Source organism: Mustela nivalis, assembly GCF_964662115.1.
Source record: "Mustela nivalis genome assembly, chromosome: 8".
NCBI lineage: Eukaryota > Metazoa > Chordata > Mammalia > Carnivora > Mustelidae > Mustela > Mustela nivalis.
In genome coordinates, this window is record NC_139027.1 from 30,059,451 (window position 1) to 30,087,029 (window position 27,579).

The window sequence follows — 27,579 nt, forward strand, 5'->3', positions numbered from 1 at the left end:
CGTTCCTAGATATCAATCTATTCAGGTTGTCAGTTTCTTCCTGGTTCAATTTTGGGAGTTTATAGTTTTCCAGGAATGTATCCATTTCATCTAGGTAGCTTAACTTATTGACATATAACTGTTGATAATAACTTCTGATGATTGTTTCTACTTCCTTGGTGTTAGTTGTGAACTCTCCCTTTTCATTCATAATTGTATTAATTTGAGCTTTCTCTCTTTTCTTTTGGATTAGTGTGGCCAATTGTTTATCGATCTTATTAATTCTTTCAAAAAACCAGCTTCTAGTTTCATTGATATATTCTACTGTATCTCTGGTTTCTACCTCATTGATCTCTGCTCTAATCCTGATTATTTCCCTTCTTATGTGTGCCATTCACATATTCTTGATACACCTACAGTTCTTTATTCACAGAGAGCAACTCTCTCTATCAGGCATGTATAGGGAAGTGTTTAGATTAAAAAATGGACTGAGAAATTCCTCTGCAATTTTGAGCTGAATTGAGAGGATTTAGCCACCCAGTCACTCCTTCTTGTTCCTTCTCCTTAATTCAGGTGAGCAAATCAAGTTAGAATGGCCATTAATGGCAAGCTGACAAGAAAGCCCATCAACTCATCTTTCATAGTTTGGATGAAGGAAAGTTCAATGAATAGAACATAGTCTGTTTTTAAGCTGCTTTATTTTTCTTTTTAATGATGGAGAGGTTCTTTATCAGGCTTAAGTGCATGGAAGATACAGAATAATTAACTCCAAGTCATTAATCCATTACTGATACTTCAAATAAATTCATAGGGAGAAAAAGTAAATGCCACAAACCACAATTAGGAGGTGACTAGAGTCTGAGTAAGGTTACAGTGATGAAGAGCAAAAGTTCTGTAAAGCAAGAGGGTCAAATAAGATTCAGGGCTAACATTATAAAAAGTAAAAATAGGTAACCAGAGCAGGTTCTGTTGAATCTTACATTGTACAGAGACAATTTTCTAAGTTTAACACTATTTATTTATTTTCATCATGATAAGTGTGCTCTTTTATCCCCATCCCCTAGTCCACCATCCCCACTCTCTCCTCTGGTGACCATCAGCTTGTTCTCTATAGTTAAGAGTCTTGTTTCTTCATTTGTCCCTCTTTTTTTTTCCTTTGATCATTTGCTTTTTAAGTTTCTTAAACTCCACATATGAGTGAGATCATATGGTATTTGCCTTTCTCTGACTGAAGAAGATGCCCATCTTCTCCAAAGAGGGAGGCCTCAGGTTGAAACCAACCCTGCTGACACCTTGATCTTGGACTTCTAGCTTCCAGAACTGGTGAAATTAAATTTCTCCTGGTGAGGCCACCCATCTGTGGCACTTGGTTGTGGCGGCCCTTGCCAAACTAGCTCAGAGACATTTCATATTAATGGAATCAGACCATAAATGGCCCCTTGTGCCCAAATTCCTTCACCTAGCCCAATGCCATAAAGGTTCATCTATGTTGTAGCATGTATCAGTGCTTCTTTCCTTCTTATGACCAAAAAATAAACACTAAAATACCACACATTGAATCCATTCATTAGCTGGTGGGCATTTGTATTATTTCTACTTTTTTACTATTTTGAAAGATGCTTCCATGATCATCTATGTGAAGGGTTTTTGTGGACTTATGTTTTCAGTTCTCTTGAGTGTACACCTATGAGCAAAATTCCTGAGGCATATGGTAACTCTATGCTTGGCTTTTTGCAGAACTGCCAGATTGTTTTTCAAGGCGGGTGCAATGTGTTGCATTTCCAACAGCAGTGTGTGAAGGTTCCTTTTTCTCCACATCCTCACCAACACTTGTTATCATCTGAATTTTTTTTTTTAGATTATTTATTTATTTATTTGACAGAGAGAGAGAGAGATCACAAGTAGGCAAAGAGGCAGGCAGAGAAAAAGTGGGGGAAGCAGGCTCCCTGCTGAGCAGAGAGCCCGATGCAGGGCTCGATCCCAGGACCCTGAGATCATGACCTGAGTCGAAGGCAGAGGCTTTAACCCACTGAGCCACCCAGGCGCCCCTGGCTTTTCATAATTCTTAACACAAACTCGAAATAGCCTGCTAAAGGCTTTCAAACAGCCTGATTTCCCCTGATGGTAGGTTTACAGAAGTGGAATGAATTTTCTCAATTTACCCACACACTTACCTCAGGTCTCACGATCAGGGTCTGAGCTGGTGGGGTGTTGCCAGGACGAGGCCAGGTGCTGGGACAGGACACAGGTGTTAGCCACATGGAGATCAGTCATGAGCACTGGTCTTACTGGTTTTATGCTTCACATGCTATAAAATAATCAGGAAATTAGACCTCCCTTTTCTCTAAAGAAAGATAAACACTTGATTGGGAAAAAAGAAAGAAAGAAAGATTACAGTGGTTCTTTAAGAAGTTGGGCTTAAAAAAAAAAAAAAGAAGAAGAAGTTGCTGGACTGATATCAATGAGAATTAAGAATGAGAGTCTCTCTCTGCTTCAGGGCCCCATCTGCATTGTCAAGCCAGGGCTCTGGGAATAAAGCTAAGTAGAGGTCTGAGAGTCATATATGGGGAATTCATGACTTCTCAAAAAGCTTATTTCAGTCTAGCTATACTTTTAAAAAAAATTCATCAGATAGTTGCCCAACACTGCTTTGAATTGATTAATTGGCTCTTACATAAAGGAAGCCACATTACTGGGCAATGACAAGTTCAAAAGGGGAAGACATTAAGGAAATTAAGAAGAGTTTCTTTTTTTTTTCTTTTTTTTCCCCCCCCAAACTCAAGGCCACCAAAGTTTATTCCAAACTTTAAATCTATAAAGATCAAAAGTCCTGCTAGAGGATAAAGCATACCAAAGCCATAGAGAAACGTTAGTCTTGGCAAGATGAGCAAAGAGAAGTGGGAAGAAAGGAAGCAAACAAAATACAGAGAGGAAATTCTACCTTGACTCTCCTTACAGAAGTTTCGCTAAAAAACAACAAACAATCAGCCAGCAGTCTTTTTATATCATTGGAAAAATAATTAAAAGAAAAAGATTTAAAATGAGCAATCTCTGCAGGTTCTTCTCTTTTCAACATATAAGATTCTGAGGTTAACAAGTTTTATGGAATTTAGTCTCTTTGGAAATTCATTGGAAGGTCCAAGTGCTCAGAGCCTTGATGGTTGGCCTGGCTGGTTCCCTCCTTCTAGGAGAGAAATGCACTCACCTTGCGTAAATATGGAGGTGCCATCACGTGAAACTCCACCCCCAAAACAGACCGATATGCTATGGTGAATGCTAATCAGGGTCCCAAGTCCAATACTCCAACAAAAGAGATTAAGTCACTCAGTTGAGTTGGCCTAACAGAAACAGCAGAAATGCAGCTCAAATCCCTCCCAAAAGTTGCTGATGTCCGTTGATTTTGGAACATGAAACCATATCAAATACACAGTAACGCCATCTTCAAAGCTGAATAAGGACTTTTCTCTTTTCCCTTACACAGATACGCCCAGTGATGTTAAGCACACAGAGGAAGAGTAGAAAACCACTCCCTTCCCATATTTCCTCCCACCTTCGAGTTACCTGGTCTCAAGGAAATATCCCAGGTAGGCTGATCTGTACGCATTCTGTAGCAGTAGTTCCTTTTGTTAATAGAACTCGCAAGAGTAGGGCGAATTATGGAAATTATGTTTCCTAGCACAAGCTCCAAGAATCTGTGCTGGGCAGCCAGTTTAAACCCAACTGCAACATTTGGCCTACACTCAAAGCAAGAACTAAATCTAACTGTATCCTCTACTTGGGTACACCTGAATTTATGCCTCATTTCTCTGTTTGCTCCATGCTCCATGGGATAAATCTGAGTATGTTTCATTTCACTGAGAGCAGCCCAACTCCAGGCCACAAAGATCAATAGGAGCCCTGTACTCAGTTTGGCTGCAAAGCTAGAAAACAAGGTAAGAAATGGTCCCTAAGTCTAATAAAAGGAAACAGAATACACATACACATGCTCACCCACACACGGGAGACTGAATTCACTTCCAGATGGGCTCTGGAGGAAGCTTATTGTAAACCAAGCTAGCAGAGTGCAGAAAGTGACTAGCTGTAATGAACATAATAAGGATGAACCCTCTCCCCCAGAATATAATAAAGACCAAGAAAATTAATATGAATGAGATCTGAGTATATCATTGAAGGCAGCAATTTCCATTTATGGCTGAGATTTGAGTGACTGGTAAGTCATTCAAAAATGTAGTAGCAATATCTTATAGCAGTTTAGGGAAAGGGTAAGAAGAATGCATACAAAAGTGAATTTGTATTAAGTGAAGGGAGCATTCCTGCCCTAAAGTCCCAGGTCTGGGTCTTTAGTCTAAAGAATATCTCAATTATTTTATAGCAAGTTGAGGTAGTATGTGTGTGTGTGTGTGTGTATGTGCATGTGGAATGGGGTGTATGGAGGTCTAGTATTAATATCTCAAGAAGTTAGTGATGCAATGGAAAAATATTTTACTTTCAGAAACAAAGTACAGAGAATACAGATGTAAACTCCTTTATATACAATTGGCCTTGCAGATTCTCCACACTAACAGAGTAATCTCTATTTACACAGGCCAAGAAAGACCTTGCTCTGGATATAGTATGAACATCTTTACAAAGAAAATTTCTAGGAACCAAATGATGATACTTCCTATCTGCCCCCGTAGATTAAGGCAAACAATGTTTATCCACACACACAAATATCTCTGTGATGCTGTCCTGAGTTCCAGTTGCTCTCCTCCTCTGGGATAACTCTAGAGACCCACACAGGAAACTCATTTCAGTCCTCTGTGTGCCCCTGAATGTTGCTGAGAGTGCCTGTTTGGTCTCAAGTCTTTCATCAGGAGGAACGGCCCATCAGAGTAAGAGTCAGCCCCATTATAGCACAACAGACACATGTTCAACCCTACGTACATTGTCCCATTAAAGCCTCACAATAAAGCCTCAGAGAAGAACTAGTTATTTTTGAGGTTTTATTGATGAGAATACCAAGACGCAAAGATGACACTGATTTGCCCAAGGCCATGCGGCCCAGGCTGAGCCCCATTCCAAAGAACATAGTTCTCTGCACTGGAGAAGGTTTCCATGGCCATCCTGGTTCTTGGTAGTTCTTGAACTTGGTAACCAAACTTCCTAGGAAAAACCAATTCTATGTAGCACACACCCCAGCAAGAAGCAGGAGGTTAACTTGCTTAGAATAGCAGAGGACCTTGCTCCCATGATGTATATACTTCCTTTCATATGTCCTTCTGACATATATATTCCCAACAAACATGTTCCTCACAGGATGTATGTTTCTGACACGTGGCACATGTAGTCCTCTACTGCCGTACTCCCCTTAACAGAGTTTTCAATTGCCAGTTTCTGTTACCTATGGTCAATTACAGCCTGAGACAGGTCAGTAGATCCTCCTACTGACTTCTCATCAAAAGGTCAAGTGGAGCCTAAGGCTAGGTCTCACTGCCCTCATCATGCACCTCCCTTCATCTCATCACGTAGGTGTTTTGTTAATCTTATACCATCACAGGAAGAGGTAGAGTGAGTATAGTACAATGAAACATTTTGAGAGAGGGAGACCACGTTCACATAATTATTTATTATGGTATAGTTATATATAATAAATCAACTTTTATTATAATGTAGTTACAATTCTTCAGTTTTATCCTTTGCTATTGTTAACCTCTTACTGTGCCTAATCTATAAATTAAACTTTAAATAAAGTGTGTGAGTATAGGAAAAAACGTAGTATCCATCAGGTTCATTTCTATCCTCAGCTTCAGGCATTCCCTGGAAGTCTTAGAACATATTACCTGGTCCCTTGTACATATTTGGAAGTATAGTAGTTCATATCCTTCCAACTAGCAGAAATATCTCTCCTGCTTGACTGACTACTTAATACTCAAGGGTCATTTATAGAGAAATTTATTTCTACCCCTACTATGTGGTGATAGGAACACAGATTTCTAAACCACTTATGGGCTGCTGGCATAATTTCCTTAGCTCAAGATGTAATAGGACCTGGGGACTAGCCCAGCACTGAGACACAATGGGAGGCAGCTATGGTTCTGGATCCTGATAAGGCAATGAGTTCTCACACAAACTAGTTCATCCTGAGGAATGACTATGTGATGAACTGAAAAACCACAAGCTGATCACTGTGGCTCAGGTGACTGAGGTTACAAAATCACCCAAGCTGAGTATGTGGAAGGTCACCTTGCCTTGAAAACTACTATGACTCTGTACCATGAGCACCTATCAGAGCTGCCAGAGAAGAAACTTCTGCCAGCAGTGGTCCCAAAATCAAGCTTTGCCTATGGTGTCTTCACCTTCCCCTGGCATTATTCCTCCATTGCTCATGCCCATAAGAGGACTGACTTCAGAACCTTTTCTATTCCCACCACCCTGGTGCAGCCTAATACCATGTGCTGGGGGCTGTATGGGGAATCAGAAGAGCTTTCATGGGAAGGAACCTAGCCAGCCAGACTGGGAGCCACCATCACTGAATCCATGGAAGTCAATCAGGCTGGTCCTTAAGAATTCCAGATGTTGAATCAAGATGGCGCCCTTGCGCCTAGCATGCTGGGGATGCAGGGAAGTGGATCTCTGTCCCACTTCAGTGCCCTGGACCAGCCTGCCATGGGTACTGTTAACTCAGCTCTGTCAGCAACCCTTTTTTGTGAGGAGTACTCTGTGATAGTACTGAGCTGGATACTTGTAAGTATTTGAAAACCTGTATTCTTTATTTTTTTAAGATTTATTTATTTATTTGCAATGTCAGGGGAGCCTCAGAAGAAGAGGGGAGAGAAACACTCTCCAGCAGACTTCCCACTGAGTGCAGAGCCTGAAATGGGGCTCGATCCCATGATCCTAAGATCATGACCTGAGGCAAAATCAAAAGTCAGGCACTAAACCAGCTGAGCCACCAGGCGCCCCTGGATCCCTGGACTCTTAATGAAAAGAGATTGATCTCTTCAAGGAAGTTAGACTAAACTTTTGGACTTCTGGCTCTTAAAAAAGTGATTTTCTGACTCTCCACTGTAGAAACTGATGGAAACAAGTAACCTCAGTTATAAACCTTGTCTCACACTGTGCTCTAAAACTAGAAATGATCCAAATGTTTGTCAGTAGGTGACTGGATAAACAAATTAAGGTGAAGCCATATAAATGGAAGATAACTCAGCAGTAGAAAATGAACTGTATTTTTAAATATGATAGAATTAATGAATCTCAAAGTAATTATGCTGAGTAAAGCAGTCAGACAAATAAAAGGCCATACTGAATGATTCCAGTTATATACAATTCTAGAAAATACAAACTAATCTATAGTGAGAGAAAGCAAATGAATAGTTGACTCTCTGAGTATGGGGCTGTGGGGCAGGCACGGGTAGAAGCAAGAGATTAAAAAGGGTCATCAGCAAACTTTGGAGGTGATTGATATGTTCATTATTGGTTGTGGTGATAATTTCATGGCTATATACATAGGTCAAAACTTAACAAATTGTATACATTGAATATTTGTAGCCTGATATATGCTAATACACGTCAATAAATCCATTTTTAAAAATGAAATAATATATGTAAGGAGCATAGCACTGTGCCTGGCATACAGTCTATGCTTGGTGGATAGAGGGTTTTTCGTTTTGTTTTGTTTTTTATCATTTTCACACTGGGCCTTGCACTTCACTTTCATTAGTGATACAAGAGCAAAGGACAGGAAGATCCTATTTCTGTGGTGTGCTTCATGTGGACCCTACCTAAAGGCTGTTGGAGCCTCAGGTGTGTGGCAGAACTAGAGACAGCCTAGAAGGACATTCGGAAATTGGTTTGAGAACCCTTTCCAATGAAGTGGCACTTCCTAGAAAACAGAGTTTCAGTGACAGGGAGAAAACTTGTTAAAATATATTTTTGATAATGCCTATCATTCTAATGGCACACTTTGTTTTGTTTACTTGCCTTGTCTGGACTGAAGGATCATTACAAATCAGTCATTTCTGCTCCTCTCAACAAAACCAGCCCCTTGATATTTCAGTGCCACTCCCTGGTTACAGACGGCCCACCCTGCAGCATCAGAGTACTTTGGCTGCATTCCTTGTCATTGCACCACCCAAACTCTGCCCGTTAAGAGCAGATGCCTCACCACATTTCTTTCTTAAAGACAGTATCCGGGGGCACCTGGGTGGCTCAGTTGGTTAAGTGTCTGCCTTCGGCTTAGGTCATGATCCCAGGGTCCTGAGATCAAGCCCCACATCAGACTTCTTGCTCAGTGAGGGTCTGCTTCTTCCTCTCGCTCTACCCCTGCTCCTGCTCTCTCTCCCTTAAATAAATATAATCTTCCAAAAATAAAATAAAATACAGTATCCATGCTCCCCCAAATCCCTGTTCCCTCATACCCTCATTCCTTCAGTACCTTAAAATACCTATGTCCTGGGGAAACAAAATCTATTAACTAATCACTCACAGATTCTGTGTTGTTTAAAAAAGAAAAAAAAAGGTTTGCTTTTAAAAAAGGGTACCAGGAGAACATGCCTTATCAGAGAGTCATATCTTTGATGGCAGAATTTCTGTCACAGGACCATAATGATAAAAAAAGATATTCTTCATAGTGACATTGCTTTAATATTCCCTTCTATGGCTGTGACCTCACTGAATTTCATAACAATCATCTGAAGTAGTTAATGATACCTAGATAAGAATACAAAATTCAGAAAGTTCCAGTGTTTTCTACAAAATCACATAGCCAGGAAATAACAAAAGTGAAACATGGAAGCAGTTCCTCTAACTCCAGAGGAGGGGTCTTTCCATCAGACTACAAGTGTTTCCCTTGGCAATTCCTCTGTGCAGGCCTTCAGGCCATCAGCTGGCTTGAATTAGGGATGGAGAGGGGCTCCATTGGGATAGCAATATTTATGTGACTTTCCATAACTCAAACAGGTACTCTGGGAATTATTTTTCATTTTCCTAGGTGATTTGCCAGAAGTATTTCCCCTTCTCTTTTGCTCTGAAGCTAATTTGAGCTTCCTTCTAAAACTTAGAGGTGTTGGGGAGGAAGGAAATAGTGGCTTCTGGAATGATGCCAATGTCCCCAAAGTCCCTGGGCACTGCTTGTGAACGGGCTTGTCCTTCCCCACTTCCCATGAACCAAGGGATCAGTCTTAGCTGTGAAGAACGTCTCCTAGTGGTCCAGCAGCATGGGAAAAATATGGCCTGTCTGGTGGCCTTGGCCTAGCCCTGGCTATAAAAAGGGATTTCGTATCATTAGCGACTTCCCTTTCACAGTTCGTTAGCATGACATGCCTTGGCAGCTGAAGTGACAATGGGGACTCCCTCCTCACCAGTGATTTCACAGGGAGAGCTGGAAAACACCCCATCCTAAGAGCAGCCATGGCGCAGCTGTACTTACTGCTTTAATGTGTGGCTCAGACTCAAGAGTGAGTTGAGATGCTGGAAAATGCTGTCGTAGTGGTCAGCCGGCAAACAGATGGCAAGTTGAAATTAACTTTTAAATGGCAGGTCTAGTGGCTCAACTGGTTGTGTCTGGATGCCTAGCTTTGTCCACGTTACTGGAAATGCTCTCCTACCAAGGCTGACCTGGAGAGAGTGGGCTAAACCGAGTTTCCCCAGATGGTCCCAATGAAGTATGTGTGTGTGTGAGGGGGCATATGTATGCAATGTGCATATATATGTATATGCACATATATATGTATAAAATATAAATAAACATATTTATTTTTACTCAGTGTTTGTTGTCTATCTTCCAAAGAGGTTGGAAGATGTAGTTATGTTAACCCCTGAGAAAGTTGCATTTGAGGTCAGGACATGAAGTTCCAGTCCTATGTTTTCTAGGAATATTGAGTGTTGTTGCACAAGTCAGAACCAAAAAAGATAGGAGTTGAAAATGATAGTTCCAAAAGTCATTTGAAATGTACTTTCCTTTAAAAGAAAAAACTGTTCACTAATGGAGTCTCTCTATGATACCTAGGGTGAATCCAGAGCTCATGCTGTATGTGTGGAAATTCAGGCATCAGCCTACACTAAACTCAAAGATTTATTGTCTTTCTGCTTTGGACCCACTGGTTGAATTGCCATCAGTAGGCAGAGTTCACTTCAGCCCCACCTCTCCCTACCTACCAAGTAGACATTGAAGGATAAAGGTGAAGGTGGCCTGGTATAGAATTTGGACTCTGCTGTTTGCCTAGGATTTATGTGGAGAATATCCTCCAAGATGGCCCCCAGAACCCCTATAACCTGGTATTCATATCCTTGGGTCATTCTCTCCCCTTGACTGTATGCTGAACTTACTGCCTTATATCTAACAAATAAAGAACAGCCATGCCATGTTACATCTGAGTGTAGATCATATAAAGACTGTGTCTTCCGGCTTACATGAACACTCTCTCTCTCTCTCTCACTCTCTTACTCTTATTCTCTCTGATCATTCTTTCTATGGAGTCAGCTGCCATGTTGTGACTTAGGCTGTAAAAGGACAGAGACCTGCCAGTAACTACATAAGTGGGCATGGAGACAAAGTCTCTCCTCCTTTTGTCCCCTCTCTGGCATTCATATGAGACCGCAGTCCTGGCCAACAGCTTGCCTGCCACCTCAGAGAGCCCTTGACCCAGAGTCACTCAGTTAAGCCGTGCCCAAATTCCTGATCGACAGAAACTATGAGATAATAAATGTTTTTGTTTAAAGATGGTAAGTTTTGGGTGTCCTTTGCTTAGTGACAATAGATAAAGAATACATGCAGCAAGGGGAGACAAGGTGACTCTCCACTGACCATTGAGTGAATGAGCCAAGTGTTTACACGACTCAGTGGCCAGTATACTCAAGTTCTAATGAATCCTCATTTTGAGAAAGTTTTTTTTTTTAAACTTAAATGGTGAATCACCACCTGTGACTCACCGTGCATACAGGGACCTCTTCAGACACATTTCTGCCACTGTCTAGAATGGTTTAAAGATGGTCCTGTTTAGAATGCTTTCAAAAATACAGAGACCAATTATGCAGCCACCAAAAAAAAAAAAAAAAAAAAAAAAAAGAGAGAGAGAGAGAAGAAAAGAAGAGAAATCTTGCCATTTGTAATGATGTGGATGGAACTAGAGGGTATTATGCTAAGTGAAATAAATCAATCAAGAGAAAGACAATTATCATATGAGAAAGACACTTATCATATGATCTCACTGATGTATGGAATTTGAAAAACAAGGCAGAGGATCATAGGGGAATAGAGTCAAAAATAAAATAAGAAGAAACCAGAGAGAGAGACAAACCATAAGAGACTCTTAATCTCAGGAAACAAACTGAGGGTGGCTGGACTGAGGGGAGTGGGAGGGATGGGGTAGCGGAATGATAGACACTGGAGAGGGTATGTGTTGTGTAAGACTGACGATTCACAGACCTGTACCCCTGAAACAAATAATACATTATATGTTAATAATTTTTTATGCTGTAATGGAGGTATTAACTAATATTATGGTGGTAATCATTTTGTAATGTGTAAGTGTATCAAATCAACATATAGTATATGTGAGACATACACAGTGTTATATGTCAATTATATCTCAATAAAACCAGAAAAAAATAAAATTTATGCTTAGAGAAGATAAAACAAAAAAATAGCCAAAACAGTTCCCAGCTATGTTTCTTAATAAGTTGTTCTCAGAGATGTGATTGTTTTGTGTCAGAAAGTAACAAAAAGCCACTTGCAATGAAATAAAGTTGAAGTCTTTGTTAAAAAAAAAAAAAAATACAGAGGCCAGGGCTCCATCCCAGACTTACAAAAATAGAATCTCTAGGGTGGGACCTGGATCTGTATTTTTAGAAAATTGTCCCGGTAGTTTTGCTGTTTAGTCCAATTTGGAAGTGGCTGGAATAAAAAAACTTTCCAGGTCATCTTCTATATTGGAGTTCCATGGCTGTCTGTCTTAAGGGAGTTTCACATCTAGCGCAGGCAATGCATTTTAGAAACTGGGTCCCAGCAGTGAATTTAACATACTTGAGTATTTGAAATGTGGGTGTCAGTAACTTGCAAGACTTGGAAAATTGAGCAAGGCCAAAGCTTGCCCGTATTCCTGAGCCTAAACAAAGTAGTAATGGACTTGAGCATAATTCCACAAATAGCTTGTGTTCTAGTGACTCTCACATCACTGATGCATTTCTGGAGCTAACTGTGTTCACGAACACCATGGTATGGGTAGGGAGACATTGGGATTAGAGTCAGAAGAGCTGAATTCTGGGGGTGCCTGGGTGGCTCAGGTGGTTAAGCCGCTGCCTTCGGCTCAGGTCATGATCTCAGGGTCCTGGGATCGAGTCCCACATCGGGCTCTCTGCTCAGCAGGGGGCCTGCTTCCCTTCCTCTCTCTGTGATCTCTTCCCTTCCTCTCTCCTACTATGATCTCTCTCTGTCAAATAAATAAATAAAATCTTTAAAAAAAAAAAAAAAAGAAGAAGAAGAGCTGAATTCTGGTGCTGGCTCCTGTGCTTGGCAGCTCTGAGAACTTGGACAAGTCAACTTATCTCTCTGAGCGTATTTCTTGTACATTTTAATTTATTTTTAAGATCTTTTGCTGTGGTTATCTCCTGACTATAAAAATAATACTGCATCCTTCTAAAAATATGGAACTCACAGAAAAGTATTTTTAAAATCCAAAATTATACATAACCCAGAAACCTGAGATAACTGTACTCCTATTTCTTCCAGTCCAGTGTGAATAGATTCACATGCATGTTTTTATAAACTGTGATCGTGCTTTATTACTTTTTCTTTTTTGCTCCTTCACTTAAGACCATACCCTAAACATTTTCTCATGGCATTAAAGTTCTTCCAATCATTACTTTTAGGGGCTCCCCAGTATTCCATTATGTAGGTGCATCAGAACTATTTCTCTATGGTTAAATATTTCAGCTCATTTTCAAGTTTTCACCTTAATAAAGAATATTGTGAAAAATATTTTTGTAGACAAATTTGTTTACATTCCCTATTACTTTCTTAGAAGGAAATCTTAGAAATAACATTACTGCATCCAGAGGTATGAATACTTGTAAAGGTTCTGATGCATGTTGCCAAAAATTCTTATCCAATGTGTACTTCGCCCAGTAGAAAGAGAATTTCCATCTCAATGCAATGTTGCCAGCATAAGACAAAAATTTTTTTAAAATATTGCTGATTTGACGGTCCACATATCTTTGTTAGTTTGATAGTTAAAATGTGCTATCTTTTTTTAATGCACACTTCTTATATTGCTAGCAAGATGAAGCCCTTTTCCTAAATTGAGCACTGAAATTCTCTCCTCATTGGTAAACTGAAAATGATAATGCTTATGCACAACACAGGATTATTGAGAAGATTTATGAAATGATGATCATGAATTCTTTTTACCAACGTAGTGAGATGGTATACATTTATGTAATTCCTATGGTCTCAGTTTACTTGATAGCTACTTTGCATGTAGGTAAGTCAATCTATCCTGGGGCTGTAGGATTGAGGGTAGATCCTCCCCAGTCTTTCTTCATCCCACACATTTCCATGTCATGTAATCTGAATCCAGTAGCACTAAAAGCTGTGATGAAGGAATACTCATAGATGGCAAATGGACCTGTGCAGCTAGCATGGATATCCCTGTGTTATTACTCTTGCTGATGACAGATATTAGGGGAGCAGTGACTTGGTTGGATGAATGTTTGTTTATGGCCCTCAACCATTTAACAATAGCTCTTGTTAGCCATTGCCTCTTCTTTCTCCAGCCATGTCCTGGAGTCACTGCTCACATGTGGGTCTCAGCAGCAGTGAGCTCTCCTACAGCAAGGACTAAGACATTGCCCCTTTTGACATAGTCTAGGACTGGTCTGCCTGGACGTAGAAACTGCTTGATTACAACACTCCTAGTGATGGCAAGCACCAAGAGAAAGCTACAATTCTCAGAATTTCTGTATTAAATGGATGACATATATTATTGCTTATTCAACTTGATTCTCTCACTTAATTTAAAAAGAAAATTAAGAAGTAAAACCTATTATGATAAAGGCTTGAGAGTTCTGGGAGAATTTTTCTACAAATTCAACAGAAAGCATCCAAGATGTTGAATAATATGTGGATTTCAAAGGAAGAATATAGTGGACCCCCCCCCCGGATATTTATTTATTTATTTATTTAAATTCTTTTTTTTTCAGTGTTCCAAGATTCATTTTTTATGCACCACACCCTCCTTAATACCCAACACCAGGCTCACCATCCCCTGCTCCCTTCCAAAACCCTCAGTTTGTCTCTCAGAGTTCAGTCTCCTCACTTTTCCTTTCCTTCTCCTAATGTCCATGTTATTCCTTATGCTCCACAAGTAAGTGAAACCATATGATAATTGACTTTCTCTGCTTGACTTATTTCACCCAGCATTATCTCCTTCAGTCCCGTCCGTGTTGATACAGAAGTTGGGTATTCATCCTTTCTGATGGAGGCATAATACTCCATTGTGTATATGAACCATATCTTCTTTATCCATTTGTCCTTTGAAGGGTACTTGGTTCTTTCCACAGTTTGGTGACTGTGGCTATTGCTGCTATGAACATTGGGGTACAGATGACCTTCCTTTAACTGCATCTGTATCTTTGGGGTAAATACCCAGTAGTACAATTGCAGGGTCATAGGGTAGCTCTGTAGTGGATTTAAAATGTAATTAATGTTCAGTTAGACTATAACTTTGCTATCAGAGGCCTGGAATTCAGACTTCCTTATTTCCAAGAACTCTGCCCTTCATGCCTGAAGGCTGTAAGCACTAGGGTGGAAGTTGTGAGGGTACAATCTGTTCTTTCTTATTTATAATTAAAAAAATTAAAAAGGGTGTTTAGGGACCACTTGTACTAGTGCCTATAAATCCGCAGTAAGGAATTTTGCTTTAGTAGCTCTAAACAGACTATTACTTTTCCCTAAATTTATGGAAGAACTTTAAAGGCATTTTGTGTACATAGTTATGCAGTCTGTGCTTTAATTCAATAGGACTCTTGGCCAAATAGGAACTGCAATTTAGACATTTTGGGTTCAATTTTCTTTGGTATTTCTGTCCCAGATATGACTTCATTTTATTTATACAATATCACGATGTCTCTATAAACTTGCTACATCTTCTAAAATCTCATGCAATAAATAGTGGTTGCAAAGAGAAAAATAAAAATCAGTTTCCTAACATCTTAAATGAGAGAGCTGCCATTTTGTCCAGAATAGTGGCTCCATTAGTACAGCCTTCATTCTGGTGTCCAGAGTGGTTATCTGTAGCCCCCTTGAAGGGGAATGTCTACATGTCCAGCAAGCATTTGCCAAGAAAGCCTGCATCAACTGTCCCACTTCCCACTAGGGTTTGTAGAATTGGAGAAGCTTGGATCAGGGTGGCACTGGGTTTACCATAGAACAATATCCCCCACCCCCACCCCACCGACTCCTGAATCGTTTGGAATGACCTTGGTGACTAAAAACTGAGGGCACAACCATTGCTATGGAGGAAAAGTCCCTAAAACATTCAGCAGTTTGGAAGTAGTTTGGAAACATCCACACCAAATTCTTTGGAGTGGGATAAATTCAAGGAAAAGCATGCTTGACTACCCAGCATCCTTCTGGTCGCAAATTCTCTGGCAAGTGCAAAGCTTACTCCCACTTTAATATCAGAAATACTATTACTATATTAGATAACAATGATAACTAATGTGCATGGGAATTTGCCAAGTGGCAGACCTCCATAATGCCTGGGCGAGGTAGGTGCTCTCATTATCCCACTTAGTCAGCTAGGAGCTGAGGGGTTAGCTAACTTGTCCATGAACTTGCTTAGGAAAGGGCTCAGTCAGAATCCAAATAGGTAGACAGGTCCCAGAGTCACTCTCCTCACAACTATGGGTTCCAAGTAGTGCAAACAGTGCTATTTGCACAGACATTAAATGGTCACAAGAATGCACTCAGTCTCCCTGACTTTTCATCACAGCCTGAAGGACAGAGGAAATGTCCTATATGTACTGAAGTCAGTACTTTGTGTCTAATCTTTCAGAGCATCAGCAGGCAAGTAAACTCTCCCTTTCTAATGGTGTGACTGGGATGAAAGGCAAAACAGAAAGAAATAAAAAATACAGTATTTCTTTCCCTTCTTGTCACAAAGGAAAGGTTTCATGCAAAGCTGAGAAACAGATGGTCCGAGGCTTGATGTCCAGGATTAAAGACCAGATGCCACTAACAATCTTTAGAAGCCTCTAGAGGGACTTCAAAGAAATTGCCTAAAGCCCCATGTCTCTCCCCCTGAGTGGAGTAGACTTAGTCATCCATGCCCCTTTGCACCCAGGTTGTTCCTGGCCAGTCTGTTCCCTGGATCAAGCTAAGCAGATGAAAGTAACTTTAGGTTGCTGGGAACAGAGAACTCTAACATCTTAGAGCTTTGGTCAATTTAGTTGTTTCACTGAGTTGATTGATCAGACGTCATTCTTTCAGGTACCAGTTCCTCTCCTGACTTTCATAGCTTGTAGTTCAGTCCACTTCCTCTTCTGGAGATTTCTTTCTCACACATATGCAGCATAAGTTTCCTCTTAGCTCTTCTTGAAGTCCTCTCTCCATTTCAGCATCTCTCTCCCTTCTTCAACTCTTCTTACTCCATTGGTAAATCTAAGGGAGACGCTAGTGATTCATAATGCCAAACCACCTGAGTGGTGCTGGAGACAACCTGGGGCAAGGAAACAGAAAGATGTTGAAGTGGAAGTACAGTTTGAATAGCATAAAATGGAGACTGTTAACCTCTGGAGTTTTAGAACCTTCCATTGAGCCCCTTCAGAGTCTCCCTTTACAAAGAATTTAGGATGACCTCACAGAGTCTCATTTGGGGAAGATCATAGAGATAATCTGGCCTGTCATTCAGAGGTCATTTGTATGCCCTCATTCACATATTCACTTAAAAACAAGGTCAAGTTATTATTGGGCCCCAGTACTGGGTCAGGTGATGGAAACTTGGGACAAAGAAGATCTAGACGCTGTCCTTAAAAATCTTGGTGCCCTAAGGAGTGCCATGGGGAGGGAGGTACAAGACGCTGGAGCCCAGACTAGGCTTAGTGGGGGAGGAGGTCAGAAAAATTTTTGTAGAACTGTAGCTACTTGGTCTGGTTCTAGGAGGAAGAGGAAGAGGAAGATTTTTCTGGTTGCAAGCAGCAGAAATACCACTTAGGCCAAACAGGGGTTGTATTGGAAGGATATAGGCTTTCTCACATTACTTGGGAAGAACAAAGATAAATGAAGTCCCATGGCTTTGAATGTTCTTAGGGCCCTCTCTATGTGCTCACTCTGTTTCTTCCTGCATATCAATCTCTTTCTTTCCTACTGTAGACTGGGCAGGAAACTTGGCAGCTGAAGACTCCCCACTTCACATTGCACAACTATGCCACTGGAAGTGGACTGATCCTGTTTCCTCAGATCCAGGACTGGGGAGATGTTTGGGGCCTATCACAGAGTGGGTCGGGGCCCATCACAGAGTGGGTCAGCACCAGCCAGGGGATAGGACCATGTTAGACAGACATGGCCCCTGGATTGCAAACACTATGCATTGAGTCCACTTCCAATAAAGTGGAAACCCTGGGGACCACAGAGCCATTCCACTTAGCGTCTTCCATAGATGTGTCCCTCCAGGGTGCTAGTCTCACCTTAAATGACTCACCAGCAACAGGATAGAAGCTGCCTAAGAAAACTCCTGAAAACCCTAGCTTCCAGCGCAGTATTGTTCTAAGTAAACAGATTTTGCACACTGCTTTCCACAAATGCATCAGTAATTCGTTTCAGTAAGCATTAGCTATTAAATACAAGGGCAGACCATGGCGGGGGAGAGGTTCAGTCATCTGACAATGATGATGATGATAGTGATAGTGATGATTAACAGTTGAATACACTAGAGGCTTCTAAATAAGCCTCTCCTTTGAGTCTCACCACACCATCCTGGGGGATAAGTCAAAGTCATATGGTAAGCACTTAATTGAACACATACTATCTGCCAAGCACCCTTTTAAGAACTTTACATGTATTCATTCAGTCACTCCTTGCTACTCCATATGCCACAAACTACTGTTATCTTGCTATTTTTTTCTTTATAGGTGAAGAAACCGAGGCACAGGGAAATCAAACAGTGTACCTAAAGCTATACAGCTTATAAGGACACCATTGAGATTTGAACTCAGGCAGTCTGGTTCCTGAGTTCATGCTCATGACTTCTATTCTGGTAGACCATTTTTACGACCTTTACTTTATAGTGCTGAGTTCGATCAAAGCAAAGCCATAGTGAGTAGAAATAAAAAGAACAATAGCTAATATGGGTCTCCCACCCACTATACAACAGGTGCTGTCCTAGGCGTAGGTCCTCTACTTTCCCCCAATTACCCTGAAAGGAAAGTAGTGTTGCTGCTGCTTTTAGAAAACATGTTCAGAGATACAGAGATTCAGGGCTGAATTTCACATGCCTACTTCCACCGACCCAGGCTGTGTTCTAGAGAGCCTAACTGGTCAGGGAGATGCTGGAAGAGCTGAGAGTTGGCCCACTTTGTAACAGAACTAAGTGCAGGTTTGTACAATGCTCCGACTAAGCTGCAGGGCTAGCAGAAATAAATATCCAAGTCCTAATGTTTGCTCTGGTCCCTCACGGCTTTCCCACCTAGGTCTGCTTCATAGAACAAACATCCCTGAAGTGGGGTGTCGGACAGAGAGCTGCCTTCTGCTGCCAGAGCCTGTGGGGTCCGCTTTTGTGCTGGCTGAGAGCCACTTTCCTCATCTGTGAAATGAGAATGTTGTTCGAAATGAGTTGAACATAATGAACATCTGAGCAATGATCTTCTGAGCTCTAAAACCTCCTGAGTCTCCCCTGACATGGGGTTTTATATCTAGGATTTCTTCTTAGAAGATGCTCTCATTTTAGAATCATGCCTTCCCAGGTGCTATGGTCTGAATGGTTGTGTTTCCCCCAGATTAGTATTTTGAAATGTTATCCCCCAGGGGGATGGTATTAGATCCCCCCTAGAGGCCTGGTGGTGGAGCCCTCATAATTGGGATTAGTGCCTTATAAAAGATGCCAGGAAAGCTAGCTCAGCCATTCCACCAGGTGAGGTTAGAGTAAAAAGGCAGCCGCCTGGGAAAAGGACACTCACAAGACACCAAATCTGCCAGCGCCCTGATCTTGGACTTCCCACCTTCCAGAACTGTAAGAAGTAAATTTCTGTTGTGTATAAGGAAGCCTGTTTGTGCTATTTTGTTACAGTAGCCCGAATGGACTGAGACCAGGATTCATAGCAAAACAGAGCTGCGATGCTGGGAATTGGACAGTGGGGAGGGTTGGAGGGTATTGGGGGTTGTAGACGGGAAGTGCAGCCTCTGAGCCCCCGGGCCACTCCCTGGGGCCCTCACAAATCCCCACCACTGTTCCTGGCTCCAGGCTAAGGGGCAGCAGCCATCCCTTGCTTCTGAGCTGGAGTCCTCACAGCCACCAATGCTGGAGGCTCAAACCTTTTGGCGCAGAAGGTCGGAGGAATTATACACATGGTCTGTTAACAGGCATACATGTAAACTCTTAGCACGAACCTTCCAGAAGTCCTACTTCTCCCAAACCCCTTAGATTTAGAGGCATTTAAATCATGGCTCTTTTAGGGCTCCTTGTGCCTTTTTTCATATTCTTTGAGAGCTATGGCAGAGGCACTGAGATCAGTGGAAGCGGCCTCTGGAAGTTTTCTATTTTCCTCATGGTGATTCTTTCAACCAGCACTTACTGGATCCTACTAGACAGAAGTAACACTCAGCTAGAGCAGGCTAGGTATGGCACTGTTCTGAGGCAGTCAGCTGGGTGAAAGCATTTTATCCTTACAACAGGCCTGGGACAAAAGTTTTCTTTTGAAGGAACTGATTTATGGAGGTCAAATAACTTGTCTAAGGTCACTCAGCTGACATGAAGTGATGTATTCATTTCCTAGGGGTGCTGTAACAAATGGCCACAAACTGAGTGGCTTCAGACAACAGAAATTTATTCTCTCACAGTTCTGGGATTGGAAGTCCAAAGTGAAGGTATCACCAGAGTCACGCTTGCCCCCAAAGGCTCTGACAGAGACTCTTGGCCTTGCCTCTTTCAGCTTCTGATGCTCTGGTCGTTCCTTGGCTTGTGGCTGCATTGTTCCAATGTCTGGCTGAGTCTTTACGTGGTCTTCTCCTCCTCTGAGTTTGTTTTCTGTTCTGTCTCTCATGAGGACACTTGTCATTGGATGTAGGACACTCCTCCCACCACCATAATCCAGGATGCTGTCATGTAGAGATCCTTCTTGGTTGACATCAGCAAAAATACTTTTCCTAAGTAAGGTCATATCCACAGTTTCCAGGGGGTTAGGCAGGTATGTCAGTGTCACCATTCATTCCACTATAGCTAAGCAGCTGGGATTCGATCAGGCAGTCTTGCTCCAGATGGTGGCCTCATCTCCATTCTGTAGCACCCCTCACACACGCGGACTTTCCACAGGTGTCAGGAAAATGCCTGCTAAATTAATCTGAGCTTTTCACAAATCATCACCAGGCTGAAGGGATGATTTCTCCGTGCTGATATTCTGTCCACGTTCCAGAAGGGCAGTGCATCAACGCTACTACGCTGTCCCACACGTGCCCAGACAGAGGGGGAGGAATAACAGCAAATTAGGCTACTTTTTAAAGAGAACTGAACTAAACTTTGCCCATGTTAAAAGCTTGTATATTTTTAAAACTTCAAGCACAAGCATAAAACCCCATTGCCTCAAAACCACAGTTGACAAAACCTCCTTTGACAAAGAATTACTCCACATGCAGTGAAAATTTGACATAACACAGAGAGAGGCCAAAATACCATGTTAGGTCATTACCAAGACACCAGCAGAGTGAGGAGTTCTATCATAGCTCCTTTTTGATGAGGGAAAACAGATTTTTAAATGAAGCCGGCAGTTTAAGTGTAGAAAACGTAAAGCTGTAGACTACCAGTATTGTCATTTAAAAGGGTGAACTGTATTTCTTCTGAGGTAAAGCGATGAGCCCAGGCAAAGAACTCACTCCATCAGATATGATTTGAAACAGCGGAAAAATAAACTTCTGATGATAAGATTTTAGGACAGAAACCCTGCCAGAGCTCTAAGTGCTCTTCAGCATAATAAAAAGAAAGTAAACAATGCCAGAGGAACAAAAGGGAAATCCTCAGCTTCGTTTGTTCTCATCAAAGACCATAGAAAAATAATCCATGCTTAGGCAGTTCTTCTGGAGTCCAAATTCCTGTCTTGTGCTCATCTTTCTGTTTAAATTCAGGGCTGTTCAAGCTGTCATTAAATCGCTTACCCTGGTGGATGGGGCCAAGATGGTCTCCAGTCTAAAGCCAGCGTGAGCCTCAAGGCAGATTCTGAAGGCCTTTTACCACCTGAGCTTGGCCATCTGAGCTCTTCTTTTCACTGTGGTGACATTGCCTTGGGTGTCTTGACCCTTGTGGGAGGGCCGAGTCCATCGGCAGGATCCTCGTGCCCTTCACGCGACTTCAGTGGGCACAGAGAATGGTAGAAAGCAGAAGGACAGGTAACAGAAAGCAACAGATCATGAGAAAATCCTCTGGATTAAGCATTTTGAGCAAAAGGGTTATTTTGTCAGACACTTAGAGGTGCCCCATGGACAAGCTAGAAGGTCGCTGGGCAACAAAGGAGTGAGGGATAGGGGAGTGGCAGGCTGGGCCGGTGTTTCTCGAAGTGTCTGAGGCTCGACTGTATGAACAGACATGAGGTGATTAACTGACTAGCACCAGAATTTTCCCAGCTACCCTGAAGCTTGGCCAATTAACACTGTCCCTGGGGCCCATGTTAGAATGAGGTCCTTCTGATAACTTACTCCTTTGGAAGGAGTCCAAGAGGGACACATGCCCTGTGGAATTCCTCATTGTAACCCGGCATGCTTCAGAGAGATTCCAGAGAGGTGATGGTATAACTTATTTAGGCTGAAGGTTATCTGCTCGTCCTCCTCCACATCCCTGTAAGCCAAGGGAAGGGCACCTCATTAGTGTCAGATGACAAGGCTTTGGTTCTCTTTACTAGAATGAGCTTTTCATGTCATACATACTCTGGAAGACCCAAAAAGCCTTTTCTCTTGGCCTCTAGTTTGGAAAGAAGGTGTCATACCCGGACACGGCAGTGGGAATCATGCGCGGAAGCTTGCCATGACTACTCGTCTTGGTGTTACTCATGGAGGCTCTCGGGGTAAATGTCCAAAGGCTTCTTTGTAGCTCTTCCCATTAATCCTCAAGTTCTGGTTGCCAGTCCTGGGTAGAAGCATATGGATTACAAATGGTTTGGTAATTACTATTTCACTAAAAAGCTAATGCATTATAATGAGGGTTGTAGTAGAACATTGGGATAGTATGGGTAGGAAGAGAATTGGTAGTGTTTTCTTGTTTCTTTTGCTTTGTGCAGACCCAACTAGGGGGAAATGCCATTTTCAAATAGAACTGATGGGATTTTTTTTAAAGATTTGTTTATTTATTTGAGATAGAGTAAAAGAGAGAGACAGAGAGAGCATGTGTGCATGAATGGGGGGAGAGGCAGAGGGAAAAGGAGAAGCAGGTTCTCCACTGAGCAGGGAGCCCAATGCAGGGGTCTATCCCAGGATCCTGAGATCATGACCTGAACTGAAGGCAGACGCTTAACTGAAACACCCCTAAAGAGAACTGATGGGATTTATTTAAGAAATCAATGTATACCTCTTTCTCCCCATCTAAATTCTGAACTATTTGAGAGATAGTCAAGAAATAAGGCAAAAGAGGGGGTCCAAATATCACCTTGGTTAATGAGAACAGCTAGGACGTATGCCTAGAGTTAGGAAGTATTGCCTCATACATGGGCAGTCTCAGAAAATATAAACCTCCCACCAAGGGATACCATGGCTTATCAAATTCTTAATACAGTAGTCTCCCCTTATCTGTGGGCAGATGTTTCCAGGTCCCCAGTGAATGCCCGAAACCACAGATAGTACCAAATCTTTTATATTCTGTTTTCCTCTACATGCATAGATAAAGATATGTTTTCCTATACATGCATGTGATAAAGTTTAATTTATAAATTATACATAGTAAGAGATTAAAAACAATAATAAAATAGAACGATTTTTATACTATACTGTAATAAAAGCCATGCAAATGTGATCTCTCTTTCCCAAACATCTTACTCTACTGTATTCACTCTTATACTTCTTGTGAGGATGTGAGACAAGAAAGTGCCCGTGTGATGCGATGAAATGAGGTGCATGAGGTAGACTTTGTGATGTGGCTTTAGGCTACCACTGACCTATGGCTACCTCAAAAGGAGGACCCATCTGCTTCCAGACCACATGGTTGACCATAGGTAGCTGGACCTACACAAAGCAAAACTGTGGATAAGCCAGGGGTTGGGGAAAATACGGTATTAATGTTATTAACTCTTTACTATGAACTAGTTGAATTTTTAGACTCTCACATGCTTAGTTGTTGGTTTTGTCACAGTTATCTAGCCTGTAAGGACCATGTCTTGCTCTCATCTCCAGAAAATCAAACATGAATTACTTAGTAAATAGTTCTTGATTATGGGAATAATTATGGTCTTGGAAGAATTCTCTTTATATAACCAAGAACTCTTAGGTCTCAGTCTTACAGCTGAAAGAGACCTTAGAGACCCAGATCCAGGAGCTGAAAGGCAAGTTGCTTAGGGCCACCCGGGCTCAGAGATGAGAGCCAAATCTGAGTTTTCTCACTCCAAGGCTATTTTTCATTTTATTTTATCACATTGCCTCTCCACACAACTCTCTAACTGGCTTCTTTCTCTTTTCTAAATCCATCTCATTCCATTTTTTTATTCTCTTTGGCAAATACCCTAAATTCACAAAGAAGGAAAATGGAGGAAAGGTTTGAACATAGAATTCTGGCTTCTGTGTTTGGATTATTTGCAAGGAAGGATTAGCTTTCTTGCTCCACAGCTTCTCTCCATCAGCTTAAGGGATAAAAGAAACCCTAAACATTTAGATCAGCAACAGTTTGGTCCTCTGCCATCCTTCCCCCAGCTAGGCAGTGCCCACTGCAGCCCATGGGCAGTGGTTCTACCACCTTCCTTCCTGGAAAGGAGCCAGATGAGGCAAGCAGACCTTCAGGGGGTGACCTCTCAGCCCAGGAAAGCCAAGCCAATACCTGTCACAGCTGTCATTGGCTTAGAACCTGATGTCCCTCGCTGCCTGCCTTGATGGCTTTGGCTGTGAGCACTCTCCTTACAAAGGAACCTCTCATGGGCTCCAGCCACTGGAGCCCTACAGCCAGAGTTTCAGGAAACTGGGGTGAAATGGGCAGAACAAGAGTTTGTCCAAAGACTGAACAGAACAGGAGGTTCCCACTGCTTGGAAATCTATCTGTGTGTTCCAGAGACTAGCAGAACAAAGACCCACACATGGTTATCTTGGCAAGAGCAGGAAGGTTTAGATTATCCTTTTCCACCCCGTGGAAGGGGCCATCTTAGATGTGTGTGTGGAAGGAGCATCTGTTGTAGTGCTAACAGGCCTCAGTGAGGCCTCCCCTGGGCTTCCTGGCGGATGCAGCTCTGGTGATGGAAGAGTGACAGCTGTCGGTGCACACGGAGCGAAGGGCTCCGGCTCTCCCTTTCATCTCAGCATTTCCCAAATGACAGTGGCCATTGAGGGGGCTCTGATGGGTGCCACTCCCTTCAGTTCTCATCAGAGGCTCTGAAATATCCTCTGAGGCTACACCTTGCCTCCTTGAGGTGTTATTTTTGGAGAGGGCATTTGGGAAATGATCAAAATATGCAGCGTGAGCGCAGGAGGGGCCTGCTGTGATGGGATCGGGTCTGGAAGCCTACCTAGGCTGTGTGCAAGATGGCTTTCCCCATCTGGGGCCCAGGTGTGTGGCTTGCCCCAGAGTCCAAGATGCAGATACTGGTGACTCGTGAGAGCAAGGCAGATCCATCTCACCTACCTTTGTTCTACAGAAATTATTTTATTCTTCGATGTGCAATGTCCAGATCCAGTTTTATTCACATAGATCAAGTATAGCTACAATCGAGCAGACGAACGCATGAAGGAAGAAGGGGTTTTGTTAACTCATTGTTGAGAGTCAGTGTGGATAAAGGCTAAGAGTGTACATTCTGGAGTCAGAGACCTGAGCTCAAATGCCAATTCTGTTACTAGTTCTCTGTCTAGCCTTAGAAAAGTAAAGCTATTTGTCTTAGCTTCATTTCTTTCATTATAAAATAAAGATCATTGTATTCCTGCCTGGGAGTATTGTCGTGATGAATGAGAAGGAGAACATTTGTGAAAAAAAAAAAAAAAGTCAAATGCCACAAGACCAGTCATGTCATTAAAGTCCAGTGAACTGACTGCTGTCATTACTATCAATCTTAGAAGCCAGGGCTCCCCTTTGCAAGACCCCTTTCCAAATGCTCCCATCCAGAGCTGCCATTCTGTCTTCTCCCACTGTTAGAATGTCTTCATTCTGAACCAGAGTTTCACTCCCATTCTCTTCTGTCTTTTCATTTCCAGCTATGTTTTTGGAACCACAGTTTAAAAAATGGCAACCCTTTCTGTGATGGTGACTGGGGCATCACATGGCATGGCTCTGAGGGGCTCCCTTGACATTGTAATCTGTGTAAATTGCCCCCCCTGGTGCTAGCTAGCCCTGTGGGAGAGGAGACTGGCAAGGATGGAGGGGAAGAATGGTTGTAGAGAGATTGTGTGTGTGTGTGTGTGTGTGTGTGTGTGTGTGTGTATCTACCCCCCCCCCCCCCGACCAAAATCCCTAGTGATGTAAAAGATCACACTGATGCCCTACTTTCTCCAGGCGAAACAGCTGCAATTCTATCAACACTTCTTCACAGAAGAGGAATTCACCTTGGAGCCCATTCATTACCCTTGGACCATGCTCCTCTGAAAGCAAAGCGTGATACCCAGAACTAAGTCAACATTCGAGATAACACATGACCAGAGCCAACTAGAGTGGAAGCTGACCTTTTTGTTTTCCTGGATACTGTATTCAAGATGCCACTCTGATCCAAGGTAATTTTAGCACTGAGTGTGTATAGTGGTTATTTCCTGGGCAATAACTTTGGCTTTTAATCACATGTCCTACGATAGCTCTTCATTTATCTTGAATCATTAATTTTTTCATTGTTATTACACTTCTTATTGATTTTTGTTTTTTTCAGACTGTCTGTATCAGGAGTTGTCTGAGACACATCTGTGTCTGAACAATTTAATGATTCCTATTGAGTCTACCATAGTGTCTGGGTCAACAAAAATGTGCCTAATTTGCATATTTAAGCAGAACCAAATCAAAGGGGCAGTATTTACTAAAATTTAAAATGACCACCATAGCAAGGCAATACATCTATTCTGTGTACATGGTATTTCTGGATGAAGTACCCTTGGAAAAATGGCAGTAAGTTCTTATTTGGTTAATGAATCACAATTCCCCAAAGTAAAAGCATGACACTTATGGGAACCCTCAGTAATAATTCTTCATGTGCGGTTTTCTTGCTTACATTTTTTATATATGCAGTGATTTCCAAACTACGCTCTGTGGAACACATGGGGTTCAGAAGGGATGTCTCAGGGATGTATGGGAAGGACAGAAACAGCGAGAACAGAGGGTGGGGCTCCTGTCAGCCCTTCCAGTTGCTGGCCCTTAACTATTGTATGTATGGAACTTCCCTGTAATATTTCCTTTGGGGGGGGGGATATTTAAACACCATTAAGCCGTTCTCTGCTCACTTCAGAGTGGTAGGGAATACAATCACTTCCATGTTTCCTCTTATGAAATGGATTTCTGGGTGAAATGGATTGAAGATGATCCCATATTCAATTTTTTTTTAAAGATTTTATTTATTTCTCTTACAGAGAGAGATCGCAAGTAGGCAGAGCAGTGGGCAGAGAGGGGGAAGCAGGCCCCCTGCTGAGCAGAGAACCCAATGTGGGGCTTGATCCCAGGATCCTGAAATCATGACCTGAGGCAGAGGCCTAACCCACTGAGCCACCCAGGTACCCCTCATATTAGATTTTTTAATTGATAAATTTGGCACTAATATGATTAAAACTCTCAACAGCCCTGGTGTGAAGGGAGAGTAACCGCACCATCACCACCACAATCCTGTCAAGCCTTCGGACATAGCTGGAGATGGAGCTCAGATCTGGCACGAACCTGAGAATTTGAAGGTCACCTTCTAAGCAGTGTTGCAGGTTTGTGATTTACTTCAGGCTATGGGGAAGTTCCTTCACCTTTGTGGAAGTTCACTTCAATCCTCATCTTCTATTTTGGTGATGGGAAGGGGGATGTAGCTATTCTGTGTCTTGAAAAAGACACTGTTTGTGGTTTTCTTTCTCAGAGATGAAAGTCTGTGATCTAAAAATGGGTCACTGACTGGCCTTAATTGGTGATCTTCTTTGGGGAAATTTCTGAAGGAGAAAGTGTAGGTTGGGTAAACACATTTTCGGTCTCCACCATATCTCAGCCCGATTCCTAGAGCTCCATGACAGGTAGAGCTCAATGACATCTACCTTCACCTCCCAGATTATAGTTTGTGACTGTC

The 27,579-nt window shown here is 42.1% G+C and overlaps 1 long non-coding RNA gene across 1 annotated transcript in view; it reads left to right on the top strand.

Annotated features, from left to right (window-relative positions):
- Positions 1-27,223, top strand: part of LOC309870790 — a 52,260-nt gene extending 25,037 nt beyond the window's left edge. Inside the window, exons 2-4 of the long non-coding RNA XR_014314814.1 lie at positions 25,836-26,050; positions 26,200-26,432; positions 27,097-27,223. This is a non-coding gene — a long non-coding RNA (uncharacterized lncRNA). The remainder of the gene's footprint in view (positions 1-25,835; positions 26,051-26,199; positions 26,433-27,096) is intronic.
- The last annotated feature ends 356 nt before the right edge of the window (positions 27,224-27,579 follow it).